We start from the raw sequence: 6394 nt of genomic DNA on the forward strand, positions 1-6394 counted from the left end.
ACGCAGCTCCCGTTCCCCCCCCCCCCCCCCCCCCCCCCCCGCGTATTCATTGTTGTGCAATGTGATCGTATATTTAAAAATGCTACTTGTGTTTAGCGGCGATGTTGAGGTTAACCCCTGGTCCGCGGACATAAAGATTATAATGGAACAACTTAAAGCCATTGCTAAAGATATACACGGACATAGAGAACGAAAAGGTCAGAACAAATGACAGACTCTCAGCCATCGAACAAAAGCTAGAAATCTTTAGTACGCTTCAAACTACCGTCAGTGCGTGTCAAGAAAAAATAACTGAACTTGAAGCTAACATCAAAACCATTTCTAAAAAGCTAGACGATTCGGAAAACCGAAGCAGGAGAGCAAACTTGATAAGCTACGGAATCGAAGAACAAGACGCTGAAAACAGTGAAATACTTGAAAGAGTGGTTTCAGGACGAAATCTTCGGACAGCTTCTTACACACGCCGATATCAGGCATTGAAAGAATTCACCGTCTGGGAAAAAAGACGGACCAAAGAATTAGACCTGTCATCCTGAAACTACTTGACTGCAGAGATAAGACAAGAGTGCTGAAAAATTGCTTTAAATTGAAAGGGACAACGTTTTCTATCAGCGAGGATTTTTCACGCCCCGTGCAACAGATACGAAAGAAACTGTGGGAAAGCACTAATACCAATCGAGATAAAAACGATAAAGTGTTCTTGACTTTCGACAAGGTCAAGGTAAACGGGCAGTTGTACGCAGGGGACGAGGATAAAAATGACAAAGTTCCAATAGCAAAAAACGATTTCACCGACCACGCCTAGTTGATAACCATGTTTTACCGTCTAATGCTACAGTCCTTAATTTAAACGCAAGAAGTCTTCTAAATAAGGTAGATGCGTTAGAGTCTATACTTTTGGAATACAATCCAGAAATCGTTACAGTAACTGAAATGTGGCTACACCCGTTAATATCTGACAACGAAATTGTGCCACCAGACTACATTTTTCTAAGAAAGGATAGATTAACAAGGGGTGGTGGTGTAACAATCATCTTAAAACGCGGTATTTCTTATGTGCCTATGCCTGAGGTAAAAGATGTGGAATCTTTATGGTGTAAGGTCTTCTTTGAAAATTATTCTATTGCTGTCGGCGTTGTTTATCGTCCCCCAGACTCTGACATACGGTATCTTCATAACCTCTATGACTACATGCTAGCAGATATTAAAAGCGATAAAATCATCATGACGGGTGATATTAATATGCCCGAAATAAACTGGGACTCGCTGCACCCTGGCCTGGATACTGCCGATGTTATTATAGACATGCTATTTGCGTTCAATCTAACCCAAATCGTCAGGGAACCAACCAGGGTGCAAGGATCGTCGCGGAGCTTGCTTGACGTAGTGTTCCTCAGTGACCTCTGACCTCGGGCTCAAACTGACGTAGAAGGGGTGGGGGGATATCGGACCATAAAATTGTTGTATGCACGGTACCTCTTCATAGTTCCGCCATCTCCCATGGCTGCGCCAAATACGTGCTCGATTTCTACAAAGCCGACGATGCTAGCATTCAAGCTTATCTTGCTCATGAATTCAACGATTTTCAAGAGCTCTATGATGAAACTAATATTAGTATTGACGAACTATGGCAAAAGCTCAAGTCAATTATTAATCACTGCATCACTAAGTTTGTTCCTAGTAAACGTAAAATGATAAGGAAGCTCAACCCATGGATTTCACGTGAAATCATTCACCTGAAGCGTAAGTTGAAAAGACTGAGAAAGTCATCCAAAAAGCGTCCACTCACCAACCACAATCCAACTATAGCGGAACTATCCAGACTGCTCAAACTGAAGATCAAAGAAGCAAGGCACAAATACTACAATATTACCCTCCACAATTTTATGAAAGCATCACCGCAAAAACTCTGGAACCATATAATTCCCAGAAAGTCTAAAACTTCCAACATAAGTGCCTCGGAGGCACAAAAAATGGCAGAAGAATTCAGCAGTCTTTTTAAGTCCGTTTTCACAGCTGATAATGGCAAAAAAAAAGCTTAACTCTACCTTCTAAAACCTACACAGATAAAGACCTTGGTGGCTTACACATCACCGTAGCAGGCGTTTTAAAACTTTTACTCGACTTAGACGCGAAAAAGGGTACGGGTCCTGACGAAATTCCTAACATGTTTTTAAAAAAATACGCTGAATGAAGGAGCAAGTATTTAGTGCTAATTTTTAACAAGTCTTTGAGTCTTTCTTTGGTTCCCGCAGAGTGGAAAGTCGCAAAAGTTATTCTTATTCATAAGTCTGGCGATAGCTCCTTAACTTCCAACTACAGACCTATATCCCTAACGTGTACTTGCTGCAAGATAATGGAACACATAAGTTTGAAATTTATGACAGAATTCACTGAGAAACATAATATACTGAATGCACACCAGCACGGCTTCAGGAGAGGTTTGTCAACGACCTCACCGCTAATCGAGACACCCTATGACTTTTCGATGGGTATAAACAATAGAAGACAAATGAACGTAATTTACCTAGACTTATCAAAGGCCTTCGACCGTGTTTCGCACGTCAAACTTGTGAAAAACTTAAACACATTATGGGGGAGGGACCGATAATAAAATGAATGGAGGAGTACTTAAGAAATCGTTTTCAGTTTGTTTATTACGAGGGACAGGTTTCAAAACCAGTTGCGGTGGAGTCGGGAGTTCCACAGGGTTCTGTCCTAGCCCCACTCTTATTTCTTCTGTACATCAATGACATGGTTGGTGGCACTGACGCAAACATAAGGTTATTTGAAGATGACTGCATTATTTATCGCGATATATCATGCCAAGATGATTAAGCAATATTAAACAGATCTCTAAAGAAGGTAGCAGACTGGTGCAGTGAATGGCAGATGGTTTTAAACACTGAAAAGACGGTTTGTATGTGCTTGCCCAATAAGAAACAGAATGTTCTTGCATTTCCTTACAGCTTAGACGGTAAACTTTTGCGCAGAGTCACTGAATAAAAATATCTAGGTGTCGTGTTTACGTCTAATTTAAACTGGAATGCGCATGTCAAATACGTACCTAGTAAAGCGCTCGTCAAATTATTTTTTTCTAAAAAGAACGTTAAAACACTCTAGTCGTGAAACCAAGATGTTTGCATACACCGCACTCGTTCGCCCGGTATTAGAATATGCACTCATTGCCTGGTTCCCCCATACGCAAACCAATGTCAACATCCTCGAAAGTGTTCAAAGGAAAGCGATAAGATTTGTTCACCACAAATATGGTCGGTTTGATTCCCCTGCGGAATCGCTGAAAAGATCCAGCCTACTGACTGCGACGAAGCTCGATTGGTCGTCGAAATATCCCTTTTAATGTTCGGCTCCGTTGAGGCGTGGTGACATTCTTTTTCTTTTCCTGCTCGATCTTCTTCTTCCTTTCCTTTTTCTCCCAGCATTCACGCGACACCGTCACATGCCGCCGCCTCAGAAAGGCGTCGACCCTACCCACACAATACGCAAAGAAACTGGTGTTATGAAGACACTTAAAGCACACACAAAACAAGCAATAGTTGCAAGTGCTGTACACGTATAAAACAGTATTCAAGTCCACGCAAAACACAATCGTCCGAAGCGGTAATTGCAAGTCCTGTACACATATAATACAACATTCAAGTACAAACGCGACACAATCGTCCCACGTGGTAATTGCAACTCCTGTACAAGTATAAAACAATCTTCTATTGAACAGTTTTAGGAGAGTGAAAATTCTGCAACAGGCTCTAGATACGGTTTCAGTTTTTCTACGTGCACGGTGAATGAATGAATGAATAAACTTTATTACAGGTATGGGTTCTAGTACACCCAGTTGGAGCCCCTAGTCCGGGGCCCCATACGTGGTGGCCACCGACTCGGCACGCTCCACCAGCCATTGCTGGCCGGTGGCCGTGTCATCGGTCAGCCGCTCCTCCCAGGAGGTGGGGGAGGGGTTGGGAAGAGGCAAGACAGTGGGAATGGCTTGGCATTGCCAGACCATATGGAGAAGGGTAGGACGATCGCCGCAGTGCGGGCACTCAGGCGGACCACGGGAGGGGTACACGTAGGAGTAGAAAAGGGGCGTCGGGAAGGTGTTGGTTTGGAGTTGACGCCATAGGACGCCCTGTCTGCGAGTAAGGGAAGGCTGAGGAGGAGGATAATGTTGTCGAGCGAGGCGTAGCTCAGCTAGGTGAGTCGAGTATGAAAAAGGGGCTGGTCGGATCGCCCTGAACCATCACCGAACTCTATTTCATAATTCACTGGCGATAGCTTGGCCACAACTCGATGAGGCCCAGTGTACATTGTCCGTTTTTTAAGCCCCACTGGCGGGGTCCTCAACAGCACCAACTGGTCTCGTTCTAACGTTATGTCAGTTCGGTGTTCGTCAAATAGTCTCTTCTGCTTCTCCTGAGCCAACTTGATGTGCCGTGCAGCCAATCTACGCGCTTCGTTCAAGCGCTCACGCACAAGCACCGCGTATTCGGAGCTTGCTTGCTGTTCTTGCAGCTCTTTCCTGTTCTAAGCCACATCTAAGGGGAAAACAGGGTCACGTCCATACAGAAGGAAAAAAGGAGAAGTACGAACTGTGTCCTGATATTCTGTGTTATAGCAGAACACTATATAGGGCAAAACATCAGCCCACTTCTCTCCAGATGAGGTGGTGATTCGCATCATCTGTTTGAGCGTTGTGATGGCTCGTTCGACGAGGCCGTTGGCAGCTGGGTGATAAGCTGTAGTCGTTGCGTGACGTATACCACGGTACTTGAGGTAATCGGAAGTTCATCTGGCAGTCATCTGTGTGCCCCTGTCCGTAACTAGTACTGTGGGACATCCGTGCTTGAGGATAATTCTCCTCTCGATGAACTTCTGCACCGTGGAAGCCTCAATGTTACGAACAGCTTTCGCCTCAACAAACTTGGTTAGGTAGTCTATGGCAACTATGACAAACTTGTACCTTCGTGAAGCCTGGAAGTACCCAATCATGTCGAGTCCAACTGTATGAAATGGCACATCGACTTCCACTGGCTGCAGCAGTCCGTAAGGGCACGTCGTAGTCATCTTCATCCGTTGACAAAGGTCACAGCTTTTCACGAACCGTTGGACATCCAGATACTGTCGAGGCCAGAAATATTTACTGTGGATTTTTTCGTATGTGCGACGGATTCCCATGTGTGCTCCGAATCGACTTTCATGAAATTCGTGAAGTACTTTCGCTCGCTTCGTCGCCGGCAAGCATAAAACAAATCGAACATAGTGACAGTTGCGCACACAGGGACAAGGACAGAGAAGAGGAACACGTAGACGACAGACGTGCGCTTGTCTGTCGTCTACGTGTTCCTCTTCTCTGTCCTTGTCCCTGTGTGCGCAACTGTCACTATGTTCAATAACTACCAACTCGCCCAACTGTCTACTCTACTTCAGTTTAAAACAAATCGTTCATGCGTTGGTCCTGTATCCCTTTTGTACAGTACATCATGAAAAAGCGCGAATTGTTTACTTGCTCTCTTCTGCTGTTTCTTTGTACAGCCTTTTTCTGCAGTATCTTTATGATTTTTGTACAGAACGGGTCCTCCTTCTGCTCGGAGGTTAAGTTGGGCTGACCTCAAACACATCGCAAGTGCGGGTCCTCAGAGTCTCTCCCGAGCCGTTGGTACTCGAAGGCTCCCCTGAGCAGAAGCGGCTTGGAATACGGGACAGACAATCGGGGGTAGTGTGACATGCGCCAGATTTGTACACAACTTCAAAGTCGAATTCTTGGAGCACGAGAGACCACCTGAGCAAGCGTTGGTTTCCCTCCTTGTAACAAAGAACCCAGCAGAGCGCATGGTGATCTGTAACAACATAAAACTTTCTGCCCATTAGGTAGGGACGTAGCTGTTCCAGGGACCACTTAACTGCAAGGGCCTCAAGTTCAGTGGATGTGTAGTTCTCTTCAGCTCCGTGAAGAGAACGGCTGAGGTATACAACAGGCCTGTAATCCCCAGTTTCATCTTCCTGGAGGAGGATGGCACCGGGGCCGCTTCTGGAAGCATCAGTGTGGACCTGGAGGCCGTATTTAGAGTCTTGTGAGAAGTGCTTCAAGACGGAAGGTCCACATAAAGCAGATTTCAGTTCATGGAAGGCGTGTTCTTGTGGAGCACCCCATGTGAAGGCTTCTTCTTTTTTCAGGAGCTTTCTCAAGGGGGCTGCGATGGCACTATGGTTCCAAATGAACTTTCGGAAATAGGACGTCAGTCCCAAGAACGATTGAACTTCAGCCGCAGTTCTAGGAAAGGGGAATCGCGTTACGGCACCGACTTTCTCTGGATCAGGTGCAATATCTTTCTGGGATACAATATGTCCAAGGTAAGTCACTCTGGTGCAAAAAAAAATG

The sequence above is a fragment of the Ixodes scapularis genome, unplaced genomic scaffold (assembly GCF_016920785.2).
Source record: "Ixodes scapularis isolate PalLabHiFi unplaced genomic scaffold, ASM1692078v2 PGA_scaffold2__306_contigs__length_199485367, whole genome shotgun sequence".
Classification (NCBI taxonomy): domain Eukaryota; kingdom Metazoa; phylum Arthropoda; class Arachnida; order Ixodida; family Ixodidae; genus Ixodes; species Ixodes scapularis.